Source organism: Macrobrachium rosenbergii, chromosome 4, assembly GCF_040412425.1.
Source record: "Macrobrachium rosenbergii isolate ZJJX-2024 chromosome 4, ASM4041242v1, whole genome shotgun sequence".
Classification (NCBI taxonomy): Eukaryota; Metazoa; Arthropoda; class Malacostraca; order Decapoda; family Palaemonidae; genus Macrobrachium; species Macrobrachium rosenbergii.
The window spans coordinates 82,158,733-82,181,836 of record NC_089744.1 but is presented as its reverse complement, the minus strand read 5'-3'; positions in this window follow the sequence as shown (position 1 = coordinate 82,181,836).

The window sequence follows — 23,104 nt, the reverse complement described above, 5'->3', positions numbered from 1 at the left end:
TAGAAGTTTGTTTAAGATAAACTAAAACACCTGAGTTCAGAGGTGGGTTGATGGGAGATGGTATTCACTTATACCTTTCTTGTGGCGACTGGTTAGTGTGTCACTGTAGTCCTGATTCCTCGTCCGTCGCTGGTTCGACCCCAGGGATGGTGGACTTATATCAACTAAATTCCCGTTATATGAAAATATATTACTTCCGAGGTAGAGTGAATTGGATATTAAGGACGTTTGTAGCTTTCTGATTGTATATGAATCACGGTGATGTGATAAATAGTCATAATAGCTACGTCGCGACAAGCGCACTACACGGTCAACATGGCAGAGGTGGGTGGATATCGTCTCCAAGCAAACACACCTGAGTTCGGCGGGTGGGTTGATTGGAGATGGTATTCATATACCTCTTGGTGGCCGACTGGTTAGTGTGTCACTGTAGTCCTGATTCCTCATCCGTCGCTGGTTCGACCCCACGAGGACAGTGGACTTATTATCAACTAAAAATTCGCCTTCGGTAACATGAAAATATATTACTTCCGAGATAGAGTGATTGGATATTAAAGGACGTTTGTAGCTTTCTGATTGTATATGAATCACGGTGATGTGATAAATAGTCATAATATGGCTACGTCGACAAGCGCACTACGGTCAACATGGCAGAGGTGGAGTGGATATCGTCTCCAAGCATAAAACACCTGAGTTCGACGGGTGGGTTGATGGGAGATGGTATTCATATACCTCTCTTGTGGGCGACTGGTTAGTGTGTCACTGTAGTCCTGATTCCTCGTCCGTCGCTGGTTCGACCCACGGGGCCGGTGGACTTATCAACTAAAAATTCCTTCGATAACATATATGAAAATATATTACTTCCGGTAGAGTGAATTGGATATTAAAGGACGTTTGTAGCTTTCTGATTGTATATGAATCACGGTGATGTGATAAATAGTCATAATATGGCTACGTCGACAAACGCACTACGGTCAACATGGCAGAGGTGGTGGATATCGTCTCCAAGCGCAGAACACCTGGGTTCGACGGGTGGGTTGATGGGAGATGGTAATCACTTATACCTCTCTTGGCCGACTAGTTAGATGTGTCACTGTAGTCCTGATTCCTCGTCCGTCGCTGGTTGGAACCCACGGGCGGTGGACTTATTATCAACTAAAAATTCGCCTTCGTAACATATGTGAAAATATATTACTTCGAGGTAGAGTGAATTGGCTATTAAGAGGACGTTAGTAGCTTTCTGATTATATATATATATATATATATATATATATATATATATATATATATATATATATATATATATATCAATATATATATATATATATATATATATATATATATATATATATATATATATATATATATATATATATATATATATATATATATATATATATATATATATATATATATATATATATATATATATATATATATATATATATATATATATATATATATATATATATACCTCGACTGTGGAACACTCGGCTCTATCACGTGCAGTCCCATTCTACCCCCACTGCGATGTCTCTGTTATGAGACCTTATCATTGGAGTGAATGTTTATTCTGTGTAGGATTCATTCTTTAAGCAGGCCCTTATTATTACCTGTCCAGTATTCGTCAATCATCTGATCTGTGTTTTTATGTAAACGCAATTGGATTAAGAGAACCCCTGAGTTTATGTAACTTTCCCTCACATGAAGAAGGCCCTAAGCCCACAGATTTTCCTTGTTTGTCTACAGATTGTCCTAATATTGAGTCAGATGTGTAATAGATATACAAATTCCCCTATATGTTCATACAGTGCCACTTAGAATCAAATGAACCTCCCCAGACTTTCGTAGCAACTGGCGTGCAACGCAGGTATGCAATTTGCTTTGCAATTATCAGTGAAATAACAGCAGCTAGCTGATGTGTGCATAATTAGAGACGACCATGATAGCATCTGCCCCTCCATTTTCAATTACATGAGGAAGAGCCAGTTCACAACGTAAGTGCATTGTCCAAATATTTTTAGGTTTATGCTAGGTGCGAAAAGTGACTGCAATCAGCATTAGGTAAATTAGTTCACGAGAAAAATTAAACAATTCATTTGAGATTTTGTGCTGTACATGTTTGCTGCATGTTTTAGAATAGGAAGCTAGGGTAACTCAGTCGAAGTTAAAAAAAAAGGGAATGAAGCCTATTCCAGATTGGCACTTTGTAGGCGACCACAAGGCTTGTAGCTATTTTTGCACCGCTGGATTTATCCTCTCTCTCTCTCTCTCTCTCTCTCTCTCTCTCTTGCTTGATCGATAGTAAAAGCTAGAAGTGTTTAGGAATCTAAATTTTCACTCTCAAGAGGAAGATAATGGTGACAGGAATCTTCAATTCCCGTACGTAGGCCCATCTCTGGCAAATCCACCATCTTTGGTTTGAGAGTTCATTTGGAATTCCATTGATATAAAAACAGCATGCACAGCGCTCGCCATGTATATACCTTTCTTTGTAATTTTTATCCATATGTCGTGCATCGCCGCATTTTTTGAAAATAATAAACCTTTTATTCTCTAACTGGGTAGGGATATTCCTCAGTAAGGCCGTAATGTTTCCATATGCGATTTATTTATTGACGAATATATCAGCGAGATTTCCTCGTTCATTCGTGCTGCAGGGCCGCCTCCGGGCGGTGGGAGAATGGTAGGCTCAGGTAAAAGGCAGACACACGCAGTCAAGCCTTCCTCCCCCACCCCCGCCCCACGCCTGACTCATTCATTTGTCAGCAGATGTCTAAGACCAAAATAAACACTGGGTACACGTGGAAGCTAAGTTTGTTTGATAATGGAGAATAACAATTTCTCGCCCCCCACAACGCATAACCTCTCGGCAGTCCTGACTGCCTGTGCATGTTATAAAAGATTAAGCATTTTTGTCTTACCTTCGTGCACTGGAAGTTTTAATATTCGATAGGATCGATGTACTGTATTCATTGCGCATTTAAAATTATTTGTCAGAGCAAGGAAAATTTGCTTTACACCATAAGTATGGCCCGTAAGGCTTTTTTATTAGTTCTGCAGCGTCTCTGCGAGGTATGTTGGCTTAGGCTAAGTTTTCGTTCTTAAGAACCACTAAGTCTATTCAGACATACTAATTTTTGTTCATTCTGAACAATTGAGTGTTTCAGACACCTGAAATTTGTCTTATTCAGACACTAATTTTAACTGGAGTCTTTTTCGGACAACATGAAATTGTCTCTCAACTGGAGTCTTTTCAGACAGCAGAAATTTGTCTTATACAGTCATATTAATTTTTCAACTGAGTCTTTTCGGACAACGAGATTTGTCTTATTCAGACATTAAATTTTTTAATTAATTTTGAATGATTGAATGTTCGACACACAGAGTTTGTGTATTCAGACTTTATATTAATTTTTGTTCATTCTGAACAATTGAGTATTTCAGACATCTAAAATTTGTCTTACTCAGACATGATGATTTTAACTGAGTCCTTTCAGACATCCTGAAATTTATTCAGATATACTAATTTTCAGCTGGGTCTTTCAGTCACCTAGAGCTGTCTTATTCAGATATATTAACAGACACCACAGTTTGTCCTATTCAGACCTTAGTAATTTTCGTTCTGAACAACTGAGTCTTTTCAGACACCCTGAATTTGAGTCTTTTCAGGGCGGCTGAGTCTTTCAGACAGCAGGTCTGTTTCAGACACACCTGAATCTGTCATTTCGAACAATCTTGGTCTCTTCCAGACATGTGAACCTGTTATAGACAGCCCTGAGTCTTTTTCAGACATATTATTTTTCTAATGGGGCCTGCCCTTGCAAGTGTTATCTCAGGATGTCTACTTGACATCAGGGCCTTGATAGGGACTGAGTTTACATGTCTCTGCTGGAAGGGACATGGGACTGTCAGGGCAAGCCCTGAGGACTGAGTCCAGGAGAGGTAGGCGATGCCAAGGCAGAAGAGGCAGAAGAAGACGGAGAGGAAGAGAAGAAAGGTAGCCAGGAGAAACGAGAAGAGAAAGAAAGGCAGGAGATGGAGAAGAAAGATAGCCGAGGAGAGAAACAGGAAAGAGGCAGAAGAGACAGGAGAAGGAGATAGAAAGACAGGAGAGGAGAAAGAAAGAACATCAGCTTGCAATGGCAGCTCAAGACAGGCACAACACACAAACACACCTTCTCCTCACTCAACCCTCAGCAGTGTGGGCACCTCATGAGAAAATGGGACTGACTGAGCCTGAAGCTAGCTCGACCATATTGAAAAGGTCCTGATGACCTATCAGCCCTCTACTGAAGAAGTGTCTCTGATCCTGTAGAGGCACCTTGAAGGAAGGTGACATTGCATTCAATGCTCTCACTCCCCTCCCCCGAGTATCAAGAAATCTTGCCCTTGTCACTAAGCCATCACAAAGGCTTTTGAAATAACCCCCGACAATTGGAGGAAGGTGGAGAAATATGCCCAGGAATCAAGCCCAACCTGGTGCAGTGGATCTTCAAAAGGACCCAGGCGGCCTTAAAACGATGGCTAGAATTGTAGAAGTCTCAACTCTCCTGGAAGTTCATCATCCTTGTTTCTCTTCTGGAACTCCGATATCCTTGCCTTACGTGCTAACAGTTTTTCAAGCAAGTTTACTTCAGTTCTCCCGACACTGGAAGGGCAGTTCAGTGCTAAACCCTAACAGCACTACTCCTTTTCATCACGCCCAGCTACAATACTTCTAAGACCCTCTGGCAGCTCCTTGTACTGTGATATCCATAGGAAGGTCTTCGTCTTCTGGAGTTATTTCGTCTGCCCTCTGCTACTGCGAAGGAAGTACTCTGGTTACCTGCTGCTTCGTGTGTGAATTATCCTATCATCAGATTAGGTTGTACATTTACCGATTTGTTCACTGCAAGTAACACTCTTGGATTTTGGAACGCCTCATGCTGGTCTGTGAATGATTCTTTTTTATTTACAGAAACTGTTTTAAAGGTTTTAATGATTCAGGCACTTTGTTTAACAATTGACGTGTTTTAGTTTCTCTTTTATTTGAGTGAAGTTGTTTTCTTTATGGTCTCTTTTCATTTATTTTGCGCCGGAGATCAGTTAGTCATATTTTAGTAGTGATTGCCATCACAATGGTGGCAGCAGCTTTCTTTCACTCCACGTCCGTCATTGTTTTCGTGTTTCAGTTTTGTTTATTTTCTTTAGGGCTTTTAGATTGTGCAGGGGGCGTTAGGTGTTTCAGATGTAGGTTCCATTTTTGTTTTTGGGCTGGTGGTGTTTCACATTGTTTTGTCTGGCATAATAGTGATGTTTTTTCTGCTCTTGTAGTGGCCCAGCCATTTGCTCTGCAACTACCTGACAGCTAGTCAGTGGTTTTGAGTAAGTGATAGTTTGCTAGTATTGGGGTGTGTTGTTGCTCTGTTTGGCACAGTTTTATTATTTTGTTGAACTACCCCACTCGCCTCTGTTTTTGTGTGGTTGTGTGTGTTTAGTGTTGTGGTTTTTCTTAATGTTTCCTTCTTCTTTATGATGGGTCGTAAAACTCGTAATAGGCAATATGAATCTCCCACTCATGATAACTCTACAGATAAATATGATGATCTTTTTAAAAAATATAGTCTTATGGAATCTCGCTTGTTACATAACTGAAGAAATAAGTTGTAGGATAGATTGCATGGGTTTGATGGTAGAAGTGCGTCTGTTGGGGTGGTTTGATTTGTGCACTGAGTAAGGATGTTATCCCAATATTTGAGGCAAAGACTCCTGCGTCCTGCCATTAAACAAATTCGGAGTGGAATTCTTTTTCTTACTAGAAGTTGAGCTCGTTTGTCAGAACCGTGATGATTCGTATTTGATTCGTATGTGGCAAAATCAATTGCAGGTATAGTTGCTTCTATAGTAAACTCTTCTGCATTTGATACAGTAAAGACTTGGCCTGAATTTAAAATTTGATTCGCAGGAAATTTCGTGGCACTACTTCAGCCTCTGATTACTTTAGGTTTCTTAACGCTTTGAAGATTGGAATCAGTCAGTCTCCACAAGACCTTTGTTCAAATTGAGGATTATGTATATAGCTGTTCACGCTGACCGCCAACTGCTGTAGGAGATACTAATGAATTGAGCTGCTCGTATATTTCTTTAAGCTTTGCCAGTATGGTTGCGTGAATTAGTAATTTCTAGTGAGGAATTGCCTAGTGAAAATTAGTTGAAGTAACAAATAGAATATGGAATTTAAGAAATGTAAATTCTAAGAATAGTGTCTCTCAAATAGCTGCTTCTGATTCGTCTGCTCGTAACTGTGCATACCACAGATGTGATGGTCATTCTACAAATGCAGAGCTAAACCTAACAGTAATGTTTGCCTGGCGTTGTAAAAACACTGGTCATATAAGACAGAAATGTCCCTTTTCAGGGCGCCAGGCTTCGAAAATGGACAATCGAGAGCCAATAATCTGGTTCCTAAGTGTAAAGGCGCACTGTGCTGTTAATGAAAAATTACAAACTGGTCGTCTATAGTTAATGCAAATGTAATGGTAAAATTAGGAAAGCATTTTTGGATACAAGTCATCTGCAACCTTGATTGGCGTTTAACTGCACAGTCTTTGAAAATAACATTAGGTCTTTTATAAAAATCTTTTTGATGTGTCTGGATCTAAGAACAGCATTGATGGTTCTATAGACTTAAAGATAGGGGTTTCTGGTAGGTCTTGCATCCATAGATTTGTTGTAGTATCAATTTAGATTTTCCTGGAATATTTTTAATTGGCATGGATTTCTCAGGAATTTGACTTTAAGTTTGTGACATTCAAAGAGTCTCATTAAAGGTCATTTGTTTTGCAGGGTGTTGAGTTTCTATTCAATACTCTGATGTCCCATCTCGTGATGTACACATAATTTCTTCAGTAACTAAAAAACCAATTATTTCATTAGGTAACTTGTTCGAAAAATCCTCTAGTATATATGGTCATGTTAAGCGTGTTACAATTTGTCCTCCTCGAACTGTTAGATTTGTTTGTTTGTCTCTTTATCATTTTGATTGCAGAAGATGAACATCTCTATTGGTTGAAACCACTCAAAATTTTGTTAATTCAAGGATGGTTAAGGTTGATAACCATAATGTTTATATTTTTGTAGTAAATGATTCCAATAAACCAGTTAAGTTAATGAACAGAATCGCATTGCAATGTTAGAGAAGTAACAATGAACATAATATATGGCATCTCTTTCAGGTGATAGCAATTTGAATACCTATAGAACAAATTGATTTGTCACATTGTCTTCAAAGCACGTAAACAGTTAACAGATGTTCTTTTTGCATGTATAATATCTATTTGCTTAGGTGATAAAAATACTATTGGTAGTATCCCCATAGTAAATAGTATCATCACAAATAGTAAAGTCCTGTGCATGTTCGTCAGTAGCGTCTGCCTCCAGTCTTCTAAGAAATAATAAGGAAAACTTATGAGAAATGCATGATGCAGGTGTTATTGAACCATCGTCCTCATGGATGTCTCGGTGGTTTTTAGTAAGAAAAAGAAAATGGTGATATTCGTTTTTGTGTTGATTATAGGACCATAAATAAAATCACCATTGCTGATAAATTTCTTCCTAGAATAGAAAAATAATCGATGATTTAGGTAGTACAACTTATTTTACTGTCATGATGCTCGTTCAGCTTGTTAGAGCATAGTATGGATGAAAATGATAAAGCAAAAAGCTGCATTTCTGATGGATCTTGTTTTTGGCAATTTAAAAAGATGAGTATATGGGTTGGAGATACACCTGCCATTCAAAGAGCTATAAACACTATTTTAGTCCTGTTCTTGGTAGGCATACGGTAGCTTATTTGGATGATATTATCATATTTCATCTTCTTTTGAAACATCTTTTACACTTGAAACTTTAGCTTTTGTTGGATCATATGGTCTGAAATTGAACTTGCAGAAGTGTAAATTTTCTTCAAAAAGGAAATAAGTTTTAGGATTTCAGTTTTAACTAAATGAGTGTTCTCTCGCGGATCCTGAAGAGTAAGCAATCGTTGAGATGTAATGCAAAGGATATTCAGAGATCAATAGAGTTTTTGAAGTGCTGCTGGTTTCTTTACAGACGTCATATTCCAATTTTTCATAGTTGTTGCTCTATGACTGCTTTAACAAAGAAGGTGTTAAGTTTAAGTGGGAAACTGATCAGGATTTAGCTTTCCACTTGGCTTCAGCATTTACTAACTACCCAGCTCCTGTTCTTAAGCGCCCAGAATTTTCAAAACCATTCGAACTCCATACTGATGCAAGTTCAGTTGCCATTGGGAGTTGTTTAATGCAAAAGGATTCTGAGGGTGTTTGTTGTGCTGTTGCTTATTACTCTAGGAAACTTCGTGGTTCTGAATGTCGTTATAGTGCTACCCATTTGGAAGCTTTGGCAGTTGTGGAGTCTGTTAGACACTTTAATGCATATCTTTATGGTCATGCTTTACTATTTATACAGATCACAAGCCACTCACTTACATATTTTCTAGGAAAACAAAATGTCCTCGTATGACAAGATGGTCTCATGAAATTTCAGATTATGTGTATGAGAGATAAAGGGATCTTCTCATAATAAAGCAGGAATATTGCAGCTAATGACATTGCTTTTCATTCATTACATAAAGTACAACTTGAACCCATTTTGGAAAACTGTGATTGATTATCTGGAAGAGACAGTCTTTTCCTAGACTTACCATTAACATGGGATGGTGTATTGCTTGTCATTTTCCCTCCCAGAAAAGAAGTTGTTCATCTCATCATTACATGGTGATGCTTTAAATAGTACTCATTCTTCAGTGTTAAACAGCCGTTTCCAGCTTCACTGGAAGTAATTCCTAATGTAAAGGACTGAGGTTTGTATATCTTGTAGGAACAATTATATATATATTATTCTGACATCCGTACCAATTATTGAAAAACAAGTAAATCAATACATCATCAGTTGAGGTATAAACACTTTTATATTTAACAAAACCCAATTCTCTGTTCTTGGCTGGTACATACTATCTGTCCAGAGGCAGAAAGCGAACTGAGCCAAAAGTTGCCTCCCTACATTAACAAAGTGTGGATGCACAGCTGTTTGGCCAGAGGCTCAGCAAAATAAAAAGCTGTGCAGGTTTTCTCTAAACAGGCCAACTGTGCAGGCATAACTAAATAATAGTGGTGGCCTTGAGCCAGGAAAACTACTTCCCTACTCCACCCACCTTCCAAACAACCCTTTCTCTAATGGGTTCCTGTACAAAGCCTTACTGCCCCTCCTCTCCCAAGGAGCCCAGCCATCCGACCTCACACCACCGTGAAACTTCTCCAGGCCTCCATACCCGAAAAATCCTTCTTAGTCTCTTTATGAGTGTAAGCAGTGCTACCAACACTTTCCTTCAGCTAACCATTGGAGAGTGGTTTTTCAGACTTTTGAAATTCATACATACTGTATCTCTGGTCCTTGGTCACTGGTCCTGGTGTGTCATATAATGTCAAGTGTATGGTAAAGAAGATCCGGATAATTGAGAGATTACTGTATAGTATATATTTTTGGCCCCTGGTCTGGTGCTGTTGGATAACGTTGAGTTCAGATAAAGGAGAACTGGATAACTGAGGTATTACTGAACAGAGTTTCAAGCATCTTTAACCAAGCTTGTAAGAAAATTCATGGGTATCATTCAAATACATTAACCCTTAAGCATGAGCCTCTATTTACAAAAACGTCTCCCGTATGCTGGCGGCGTTAAGGAGTTAGCGACGAAGCGGAAAAAAGTTTTTCAAAAATCACAGCATGCTTAGTTTTAAGATTAAGAGTTCATTTTTGGCTCATTTTTTTGTCATTGCCTAAAGTTTAGTATGCAACCATCAGAAATGAAAAAATATAATTATCATATATAAATATTGAAATATATGACAACGCAAAAAAAATTTTCATATATAATTTTATACAAATCGTGCTGTGAGCAAAACGGTTAAAGCTAACGGGTTATTTTGTTTTTCTTTGTATTGTACACTAAATTGCAATGATTTTGGTATATAACAAATTGTAAAACGATCAAAGCAACACAATGAAAATATTATAACAAAATGATGCATGAATTAAACGCAGCAGGACGTAAAAAATGTTTTTTCAAAAATTCACCATAAATCAAAATATTGTGCTAGAGACTTCCCGTTTGTTGAAAAATGAAGCTAACTGATTGAATATTACTAGACTGTAAGTGTTTTAGCTTACAATTGCAGTTTTGACCATTTCGGTCGAGTTAAAGTTGACCGAAAGTCAAATTTTTCTATTTATCATGATTTATATAAAAATATTTCAAAACTGATAAAAAAGCTACAACCATGAGCTATTTTTTGTTGTATTTTACATGAAATTGCACACATTTTCATATATAAAACTTTATGTAACGACTAATATAAAACGGTGCAAATATTACGATGTGACGAAAAGAATTTCTGAGATGTTAGGCCGAGTTACAGCGGATGTAAGGAAAATGTTTTTAAAAAATTCACCATAAATCGAAATATTGTGCTAGAGACTTCCAATTTATTGCAAAATGAAGATAAATGATTGAATATTACAAGAATGTAAGATTTTTAGCTTACAACTGTGTTTTTCGACCATTTCGGTCGAGTTAAAGTTGACCAAAGGTTGAAATTTTGGCAGTTATCGTGATTTATGTGAAAATATTTCAAAACTGATAAAAGCTACAACCATGAGCTATTTTCTGTTGTATTCTACATGAAATTGCGCACATTTTCATATATAAAAGTTTATGTAACGACTAATGTAAAACGATGCAAACATTACGACGTGTGACGAAAGAATTTCTGAGATGTTCGGCGAGTTACAGCGGCGCGAGCGTAAGGAAAAGTTTTTTTTCAGAAATTCACCATAAATCGAAATATTGTGCTAGAGACTTCCAGTTTGTTGCAAAATGAAGATACATGATTGCATATTACTAGAATGTAAGATTTTTAGCTTATAATTGCGTTTTTACCATTTTAAATCGAGTTAAAGTTGACCGAAGGTTGAAATTTTAGCAGTTTTAAGTGATTTATATGAAAATATTTCAAAACTGATAAAAGCTACAACCATGAGTTATTTTCTGTTGTATTCTACATGAAATTGCACACATTTCCATATATAAAACTTTATGTAACGACTAATATAAAAAGCAGTGCAAACATTACGACAATGGGGACGAAAGTATTTCTGGCGCAGACGTAAGGAAAAGTTTTTCAAAAAATTCACCATAAATCGAAATATTGTGCTAGAGACTTCCAATTTGTTGCAAAATGAAGGTAAATGATTGAATATTACTAGAATGTAGATTTTTAGCTTACAATTGCGTTTTTACCATTTCAGTCGAGTCAAAGTTGACAGAAGGTTGAAATTTTGGCAGTTATCGTGGTTTATGTAAAAATATTTCCAAACTGATAAAAGCTACAACCATGGGTTGTATTTTGCTGTATTTTACATGAAATTGCGCACATTTTCATATATAAAACTTTATGTAACGGCTCATATAAAACAGTGCAAAAATTACGACAAAATGACAAAAGAATTTCTGAAATTTTCGGCCGAGTTACGCGGAGCGTAAGGAAAAGTTTTTTTCAAAAATTCACCATAAATCGAAATATTGTGCTAGAGACTTCCAATTTGTTGCAAAATGAAGGTACATGATTGAATATTACTAGAATGTAAGAGTTTTAGCTTACAATTGCGTTTTCGACCACTTCGGTCGAGTCAAAATTGACGAAGGTTGAAATTTTTGTAGTCGACGTCACGGTATGTCCACTTGGCATCCAACTGACAATTTTAGTCGACGTATGATACGTCCAGTAGGCGTTTAAGGGTTAATTTCCACCATGTTGCTTGAAAATTTTCAAAACGCTATGAGCACATTAGTTTATATCTGAACATTTAGAGGTTCAGTAACTTGCAATCAATTCACATCTGAACATAATAGTAAAATATACAGCAACTTACATTCATTGTTGGGCCCATGGATAGGTCTTCCTTAACAGTTTCTTCCTCTTCTGAGGTCTGGAGTTTGATTCATCATCATTATTGTCCATTTCTTACGATGTTTCATCTACCTGTATAGTAAAATAAAAACAAATATCCCATTGAAAGATTATAAAGCAGTACATAACAATAAGTACAAATTATAAAGGTTACATTAGAGCGCAACACACAATATTCCTGATTCATGACCTACTTGTCTTAAACCAGTCCACATTTACTACCAACAAAATACCTAAAGTAGTATAAGAGAAAGAATGTGAAAAATTACTGTAAAAGAAATGGAAGTTCTAATGCCAAGGTATGCAACGAATAGAACATAAACATGTACTAACATGATGGATAATGTAAAAAATTTCCAGTTTCAAAAGTCATTTGTATTTTTCCGTGGTATACAAACCAGAACTGACAAGTGTTCTCAAGCATGACCTGGAACCTGTTGTCATTGAAACTTTCCTAACTACCAATTAAGTACCTGAACAAATTTTCATATTAATCTGTAATTTTCTTAGGTATATAAACCAGAACCTATTAAAGTGGGAGTACTCCTCAGTCATGCTAGCAAAACTGGTACTGAAATTTAGTAACAAGGTACTTAAATGGTAGCAGAGGGAAATGAGTGGGAGAATACTCTTCACTCCCGTTAGCAGAAACGTTTTCCTTTAGCATCAGGAACAAAGCTACGTGGTTGCGATGTGAAATATGATGAAAGACGTTGGGTATGTATACCTATAAAAATAACAAATTCTTAAAATAATTTGTATTTTCCCTTGGTATACAAAACAAAGCCTTGTATATATACAAGTAACCTCAGTGCAAGCTGGAAGGGTTGCTGAGCTGGGTAACAAGGACATTTACTGGTGGTTAAGGGGGTGAGTTGGTTAATATCACAAGGTAGTTAACACAGCCAACGAGTGTAGGGTCTTTCCCCATTCACACCCCCAACCACCAGTTAACCACCGCGTTAACAAGTTCAATGACCGTTTCCAGCTTGCACTGAAAGATTATCCTTTATAAAATACAAGTCTGTATTTAAGCAGGAACAAACCAGCTTCTGTTGTTAGTCATGGTTCCTATGATAAAGTTGTGAAATTGTTACCTAGATTATTTCAACTGTATTGCAAAATTTCACACAAAAATTTTATGCTCCAGAAGGAAAGGCTATTATTTTTCTTCAGGAACTTTTAGTGCTTCCTATTTCCTTGGCCTGCCCAAAGCACAATTCACCTTTAGCATACTAGGCAGATGGACCATTATTGTATTATAACCATTTGTTGGAAGTTCCAAAAGTGAAGGGGTATACATAGGTGTAATTAATGTGTTCTGTAAGTAATTATAAAGGTTCTTCCCTTGAGGGTTCACACCTTCCAGCAGGATTCCCTCCAATATTTACAATACCCTAAGTTAGGTTAGGGTGGGGGGTGTCCAGGAGGTTTGAAGCCCCCTACTAGCTAAGGACCTGGTGCCCTAGGTTCATTAGGCTAGGTTAAATCACAACCCTATTATTTATTTTAATTTACAGTGGGTGGGGGACAAAGCTTCCAAAGCCAGGTTAAAAAATGGTGCACTACATTAGGTTAGGTTACAACCCTATTATTTATCTTAATTTACAGTCACCTAAGTTTGGCTGAGTGGGGAGGGTCTGAGGGGAGCAAAACCTCCCCAGCCAGGTAAGGACTGAGGTTAGGTTATAATAAACCCAAATAACTTGTTTGTGTTTTCCTACATCCAAAACTCAGTTTCCATCTGTGGTCTCCCATAATTATAGGTATATGAGGGGTTCACTGCTCTAAAACTACTACTTTGCTACCAACATTAACTTTAGAACGTTTAAAACACACACTAAACATAGGAATATCATATTTCTAATCTGGAAAATTTACTGGGTATGAAAATGTCCATGAGAACTTTTGACAAATCAAGCTTATCTTATTGAATAAACACATTACCTAGACTAACTAGCCTAATTGATTGGAAAACAAGGATAATTCTAATTCTAAGAAGAGCTTCACAAAAAAATATTGTATATTAACCCTTAAACGCCAACTGGACGTATTGTACGTTGACTAAAATTGTCTGTCGGGTGCCGAGTGGACGTACCATACGTCGACTACAAAAAATTTTAACCTTTGGTCAACTTTGACTCGACCAAAATGGTCGAAAAACGCAATTGTAAGCTAAAACTCTTACATTCTAGTAATATTCAATCATTTACCTTCATTTTGCAACAAATTGGAAGTCTCTAGCACAATATTTCAATTTATGGTGAATTTTTGAAAAAACTTTTTCCTTACGTCCGCGCAGTAACTCGGCCGAAAATTTCAGAAATTCTTTCGTCATTTTGTCGTAATTTTTGCACCATTTTATATTAGTCGTTACATAAAGTTTTATATATGAAAATGTGTGCAATTTCATGTAAAATACAACAAAAAACAACCCATCGTTGTAGCTTTTATCAGTTTGGAAATATTTTCATATAAATCACGATAAGTGCCGAAATTTCAACCTTCGGTCAACTTTGACTCGACCGAAATGGTCGAAAAACGCAATTGTAAGCTAAAAAACCTACAGTGTAGTAATATTCAATCAATTACCTTTATTTTGCAACAAACGGGAAGTCTCTAGCACAATATTTCGATTTATGGTGAATTTTTGAAAAAACTTTTTTTACGTCCACTCATTACAATTCATGCATCATTTTGTGATAATATTTTCTCTGTGTTGCTTTGATCGTTTTACAATTTGTTATATACCAAAATCATCGCAATTTAGTGTACAATACAAAAAAAAAAAAAACTCATTAGCTTTAACGTTTTAAGCTCACAGCGCGATTTGTATACAATTATATATAAAATTTTTTTTTTTCGCACTGTCATATATTTCAATATTTATATATGATAATGATATTTTTAATTTCTGATGGTTGCATACTAAACTTCAGGCACTGACAAAAAAAGGAGCCAAAATGAACTCTTAATCTTAAAAATTAAAGCGTGCTGTGATTTTTGAAAAAACTTTTTTTCCGCTTCAGCGCTAACTCCCGAAAACGGCAGACACTTTTGTAAATAGAGGTTCAGCGTTTAAGGGTTAATGAAATATTTTGACTGAACATTATACAAAACCGTGTATAAGATGGAGTACGGGTGGGATAACATGAAAAGTGTACCAAAAAAATATGAGAAATTTACCATCTTTCGTTTAGGCTTTTATGTAGAAATGCTCTGCAGGGTGCCTTGTTTAGTCACGAGCCCCTTGGGGATGAACATAAATACCTAAGCAATAGGCAGTAACTGCTCACTTTATTCTGGCAAATTTCTCAAATTATGTCACCAGTACTACAGCATAGGCTACACAAATTTTTCTATATTGTTCAGTCAATAAATTTCACTAGTAGGCTAAATGATATCTCCAGGTGTAGCTCTTCCTTAGAATTACCAGGAAAAGAGTAGACTGCCCTAGTAATATTTCACATGCAAGCACTCTAGCCTAGACTCTGCCTAGTCTATGCATTGGAAGGACTGATCCTGATTCCTAAGTGGATCCTACAGTTTAGGAGTCTAAATTCACTGCTCCCTTGTGTGTGTGTGTTTGTTTTCTTTCCTATTTTCAATTTCTTCTTTCAACAGATCTGCAAAAAAGTATACTTGCTAAAATAAGTTTATCTGCTTACAGAAGCAGAGACTGTAAAGAAAACAATGGGAATAAAAATCTGCATCTAATGCGAATAGTGTAGTGTGCCTGCAACTGTGTTTGTGGAGTGGGCGCTTAGGAACCAGGTAGGAACCTGGCACAGGCTCTTTCTCTTCAGCAGCCACTTTTTGATAAATCTGAAAAAATGAGCAGTTTACCTGCTTACAGAAGCAGAGATTTACAATTTCTCAAAATCCTATGGGTCCGTATCCCCACGATGTATTTTTTTTTTATTTACATTAACATTTATTCTCTTTCTGTTTCTTTACAATCTCTGCTTCCTAAGCACATAAACTGCTCATTTTTCATTGTTTTCCATGATTCAATACAGTAAATATTCAATAAATCTGCGTGCTGATTTTGACTTTACGTAATGCAGTGAATTTGGACCCCAAAACTGTGGGATTACCCTAACCTTTCCTATGACGCTGTATCTTCACGTAACCAGATTTTACCTTCCTAACCTACATTAGGGCACTGTTCCTGACCTGGCTGGGGTTTCGCCCCTCCTGGACACCCCCTTAAGTAATATTAAACATCGGAAACATGGAATAACCTTCCATTAAGAGGCACTGTTAGAGCCTAATCCTATCAAGCAGATTTTCTAGTTTTTTTACATTTCACTAATTAACCTAGGCCTATAGTTTCTTCTGGCCTCCCTAACACTGATTTTGCTTTGTAATTGTTGTTTTCACTTAGAACAGGCTATTCTTATTTCAGTCACACTTGTACTTGGACTATCCTATTTCATCGGTAGAACTAAGCTAGAGCTCCGCATCGGGTATTACTTCGGAAATTGATTTTTCCTAGAGTATTTTGGTTGTTTGTTAAGACTTCACCTTATTTTTTGTCGGTCAACTGTAATTAACCTCAGAAGTTGTATGATGAAGTGCTATTGCGCATGTGCAGTGTTGTAGGGGCGCTTTTAGTAAAAAGTGGAGTTTCTTTCACTGGGGTTTTGCGGGCTCTGTCCCCCGACTAAGCAACACGGGCTGCTAGGTTAGGTTACGTTAAGTTAGCCTAGGTCAGTACTACAGTTCCTTTCATAATAGGTTTCCAAAACCCTGCATTCCCAAAGGGTGCCTAACCATGTTGGGTAGATTTGAGGTTAATAATGACTGACTGACAATAAACACCACCTCCTCCTTCATCAGCAGCGCTGAAGTATAGGAATTCCTCATTGGGCAAGAGGGCTCTGATCTTGGCTAAGACTCTGCTGGCCCCGCATTCGAAGCTCCGTCGGCCAATGAAGAATATGAGGAATTTTTTTCTGGTGATAAAAATTCATTTCTCAGTAAAATGTGGGGTAGATCCAAGTTGTAGCTGCTGTGGTGGCGATTTCCTTCTAACGTGACTTTTTCTACAGTTTTTTGGTTGCTAATTATGGATTTACCTTCAATTTTTGTCGCGCGAATATAATTAACCTGTAATTAACCCCTGAAGTCCATCCAACAAGGGGTTTCGATACGCGATCTTCACAAGACAGAGCACGGGTACGTCTGTTTTGAACAGTTCATATCCCGTCTGGCAAGTGCAATAACTTGTTAATGTATGGGTACCGCACCCCCTGGGCCAGTGCTAAACACGGCAAAGGGACATTCCATTTGGCCGACAACAAACAAATGCACCGCCAGTACCAGAAGCCCTAAAAGTGTCGAAAAAACCTTCGGATTCCACAATAAGCTGTAGGTCCCATTGCTAGGTAACCAGTTGGTTCTTAGCCACGTAAAATAAGTCTAATCCTTGGGGCCAGCCCTCTCTAGGAGAGCTGTTAATCAGCTCAGTGGTCTGGTTAAACTAAGGTATACCTTTTGGAGTACAGGAAAAATCAATTTCCGAGGTAATAGTACTGGCAGAGTTCTTCGTTAGAAATACCCTTTCGTCTTTCGGGCTTCACGAATTTGAGTGGGCACCGAGGCCTTCCTACAAATGGGCTAGACTGGGCCTAGGTTGGGCGATCTTATAGAGTCAAAATTTTTCTTTGGTAAATTTACTCTGTGACAGTCTCATTATCCCCCTTAGGTACAGGATTTGGGTAAAGGTAAGGGCTGGGGAAGAACATACTACAAAATGCAGTAATTAAAATACTACCCTACGGCCTGTCCTGCGGTACCTTATGTCCTACAGTTTTGGACTCAACGTCAACAAGGAAGAGATAATTTTAGCCTACCTAGGCCTACTATGAACAACGATGTCCTTGGCGCCCGTCAAGTCATACACTCTTTTTAAATAGTTGTCTTCATAATTCTTGTATCATACTCGTCCCTTTCTTCTTTCGCAACCTAATTGGTTGAGCGATTAACTTGGTGGCAATCAGTCACTTCTGTAAAAGTCCTTAATAATAACAGTCCAACTTCTCTTCTTCTTGTTCTCTCGTGCAGGCTTCGGCTGAAGTCCTCCAACTTTTCAATTCATTTTTTCTGTACCACAATATGATCAGAGGAAAATTCATATATCACGCCTAATGTGTGTACACTCAAAGTAACATTCAAGGAGTAAATTTACCAAAAATATACGTCAGCAAACTTGCGTAGTATTATTCCAGTTGTGGCATAGAGAGGCTATAGAAGGAGCACAGAACCTTGTGTTACCAAGAGCAGTGGTATCATACAGTAGAAACGGAAGTCATAATATATATATATATATATATATATATATATATATATATATATATATATATATATATATATATATATATATATATATATATATATATATATATATATGCGCTTAAAAATCACAGTAGAAGCATGTGACTTCAGTAAATAAGCGAATACCACAGGAAAAAAGTTGCTCATGGTTTCCATTATGCTTAAAAATCACAGTAGATGCAGTGACTTCAATATATAAGCGAATACCACGGGAAAAAGTTGCGCATGGTTTCCATTATGCTTAAAAATCACAGTAGATGCATGTGACTTCAGTATATAAGAATACCCCAGGAAAAAAAGTTGCGATTGGTTTCCATTATGGTTAAAAATTACAGTAGATGCCTGTGCCTTTAGTATGTAACCGAATACCACAGGAAAAAAGATGCGCGTGGTTTCCATTATGGTAAAAAAATCACAGTAGGTGCATGTGACTTTAGTATATAAGCGAATACCTCAGGGAAAGTGGCTGAATTGGGCAAAGAATACTCATTATTGGTGAATGGCTGTACCTGTTTAGATACGTAGCTATTTGGTAGTTTGGATTGTTACAAGCAGCCAAAATAGGTCTAAAAGGAATATTATCTTTGTGTATTTTCGGAAGACCATATAACACTCACTTTATTTTTAACGAGAGAATTTACAAACAAGCTGACGGTATCTTTTATGGGATCCCCTTTAGGTTCCATTATGGCCAAACGCTCGAAAGGTGCCCCTCAGCATGTCCTCGCTTCTATAGAAGATATATAAATGATACAATTGCTTTATTTAGATTGAGGAGGATGCGGAAAATTTCTTAGAATATATTTATAGCTTACACCCAAATGTACAGTTCACAGTTGAGCACGAACACGATGACAAACTTCCATTTTAGATATTTTAATCACTTGAACTCCTCAAGATTTTAATAATAGTGCTTTTAGAAAAAAGAAATTTATAGATCAAGGTACGAACTTTTACAGCAGTTGCTATTTTACGTTTAAATCAAATAGCATTACCACACTGTTGCACCGTGCTTATATTTTATCCTCTACCTGGCACAAATTTCACGATGAGATTCTGTTTTTATTTCAGTTTTCCAAAAATAATTCGTATCCTTCCTTTTTATTCAACAAGTAAGTAAATAGCTTTTTGAATAATAGATTTCAACCCAGTCTGTCCATGCCTAATGTCCCTAAATTGCTAATGTATGCCTCCATTCCTTTTGTACATTCTAAGAAATTCAAACAATTGTTACAAAATTCAATTCGCAGTACATTTTCAGCTCTGGATATCAGACTATTTTTTTTTTTTTTAATCCTAAGACCATTGGGTCATTGTTTCACCATAAGGATAAGCTTCCCGCTTTGATGCGGTCTCTGGTGGGTTCACTTGCCCAAAATGTCAAGTTGGGACTTATATCGGAGCCACCAAGAGATTGCTCAAAGTGGGAGTTAATTCTCATCTTGGAATTAGTCACCAAACAGGATGTCAATTAAAAACAAAAGAGTTTTCTAATATAAGAGATCATTATAAATAATGCAAGACATCTTTTTCTCATGAAGATTTTAATATTATCGCCCAAGTGTAATAATTGTTTAATAATAATGTTGTTATTACTTGTGGCTTGATATGTCAATTGTCCTGACTTACATTCGGAGGCTACCATTCATTTTAGGACAATTAACTCAGACTAGCCTATACATGACAATGACAATCCAGACCTAGGTAAGTGTGACACACCAGCCTAGGTTAATAAACCCAGGCCTACTTATAACTTGAACTGGTACTTGACGTCGTAGACGTAGATGGACGAATCTTCATTTTTGTAATTAGGGTTGAGGGAAACGCTGACTCCCGCTGTTTGTTTAATGTTTCTTAGTAGAAGTGTAATGTTCATTTTATTTATTATTCTTCTGTTTATATCTGGTATTCGCTTAAGAAGATTCCTTCTTTATAGATGTTGATCTTTCTAACTTTGTTATGTAGTAGCGTAGTTTTTCTTTCCCAGGAGGTCTTAAGAAGACACAATTGATTTTCTTTCTTCATTAGCACCAAAGAAATAACTTTACAACAGAAGTATTAGGTGAAATATTGTACAATTATAAGGTGAGTCCAAGTGAGCCTGTCTTCTCTTCTTTATCAACCCACAATAGGTCAGGCTTGCAACCTCACACCTTCTTCTTTGTGCCTTAACTGCTCCTTCTCTGTTCTGCTCTCTGCTGCTTCTCTGCTCTCTAGTCTATTCTCATTTATTCTGCTTTCCCTCTTCAGAACTGGACTTGAAAAGGATTTTTGGAAGTTTTTGTCCCGCCCCTCTGTAGGCGGAATCTTGGTTTTGGTCCGGCCCTGTAGATGCTTAATTGGTAAGACTAATCTAAAGACAACCCATTTGGGTGGATTTCTGGAAAAAGCACCGCCTTCAAAAAGGAGGTGTTTTGACGTCACAGGAACTTATAATTTCCGGTGGCTATTTATCCCACTAAGGCCACCATGCATTTTTGTTGCGAATTCCTCTTGATTACGAACTCGATTAAGAGCAGTCATAATGGCTTCGTAACAACTACACAATCATAACACTTACTCATGTTTTGCTTGTCTAATCACGACACGGTATTGCTGTTCTAGCTCTAGTTTACAAACTTCTTTGTTTCTGAGTTCTCTCTCTCTCTCTCTCTCTCTCTCTCTCTCTCTCTCTCTCTCTCTCTCTCTCTCTCTCTCTCTCTCTCTGTGCCTTCTAAATCTCTCTCTCCTTTCTTCTCTAACTTTCAATGTCTAACAATGGAAGGTTTCTCTCTCTCTCTCTCTCTCTCTCTCTCTCTCTCTCTCTCTCTCTCTCTCTCTCTCTCTCTCTCTCTCTCTCTCTCTCTCTCTCTCTCTCGTTGTTTTGATTAACACTTAGAATATTCAGAATTCCTAGTTATCACTACAGGAGGATACATGGTGTAAACAACTTATTCCTAATGGATTCCTTCTACAATGTTAGAACTGGTTCCTAAACTGGTACTTATACTGGTACCCTATAATGGTTCTTATACTGGTTCCCAGTAATACGCAAAGTTCATTTAGGACAAACAGCATACAGTCCTTAGCCTAGGCTATACAGTGCTCATGTCTAACTTAACTGTCACATTACACAGTTAGCCTGGCTTTACGTACATAACAGGTGGAATTTAACTCAAGAATTGACATATTCATAAAGTTATGGATGTATATCGCACATCTTAGCCTACGGTTGGTGGCATTGCAACAACATGCAAGCTCATCATGGTGCAACTTACGTAACATTGCCATAACAACACTTGGTAATTTGCTGTTACATCAAGGTAAAAATACAAAAGAACACCATTAAGTGTTATGGCAACGTGTACATTATAAACTAAAATAAGTGCATACCTTCTACAAGGGAGGAATATGGCATTTCAGATGAAAATAAGGGGAGCTACATTCCTTTCCCCTCTCAAGTCGTCATACACGTCTCAAGAAAACATCAACTTCCGAGTGGTTCACTGAACGTCTTGGTAAGACGAAAACCAATTCGTTTTTCCAGTCCCCTAATTATGAAGAGTATTGTCATTAAATTGAATGAAGGATTTCCATCATTGCACAAGCACCCAGTGACCACTCTCTCTCCATCCTGGAATCTTTAACTATTAAGCAGCTTGTTCCATCCCTAAACAGCTAGTCCTCTTCCAATGTTTTACATATAGCTTAAGTTGGCGTGGTCCTCCTGAGAACTGAGAATGCCACTCAGTTCTTAGCTCCCATAGAGTTAAGTACTAAACGTTCTGATACTATTTTTTTCTTAATTTATATTTTTTATGTTTTTTTAAATAATAGGTTTTAAAAATATTTTTAATGTTTCTTTAGTATTTATTATAGTTTAAGTGCCGTGTTTTAGGCTTCATTTCTATCCTTTGTATTCTTACAGCACTGATCATCATCAATCCTCAGTGCTGTAAGAATATGTAGTCTCGAAAATTTGGCCAAATAAATATATAGGGTGTTACGCTGGCTGTTTGATGTTTTATTCCTGGTATTGTAAGGGCGTCAAATCGCCTCTCCATTTTTGTGTTTCGCTCCTCATATGTACATTAATCACGTTATATATGTTACTTGTTATTATTTCAGATTCTTTATGTATCTCATTGTATGCATCATTGTACGGCCTTTCCGCCAATATATATATATCTCTATTTTACATGTTCTGTAATGCATTATGTATGTCTTCTTATGCCTGTTAACAAATACAATTTCTGTATGGATGCAGTGGGGGTCTCAGGTCACCCGCTAGCTCTCCGTCCCTTTCTGCTTTATAAACACCTGTCGAGGATGATAATGAATCAATCTTTCACTCCTGACATTTGACATTTCTTGAACCTCACAGTATGTATGTATATATATATATATATATATATATATATATATATATATATATATATATATATATATATATATATATATATATATAAATATATATATACATATATATATATATATATATATATATATATATATATATATATATATATATATATATATATATATATATATATATTTCAATGAGGGAAACCTCTTCCTCCAACCCTCCTGTCACAATTACAGTAAAATAAAAGCATGAGTAAATATTCATAATAAATGAAGAAGCCGTTGGCAAATAATTGGCCTTTGATTTATCTCTCACCCATCCCTTGTGTAAACTTTAACCTTCCCTTGACTGAGTGACTTGCCCGAGCCCTTAATTCCAGGTATGATCCTAC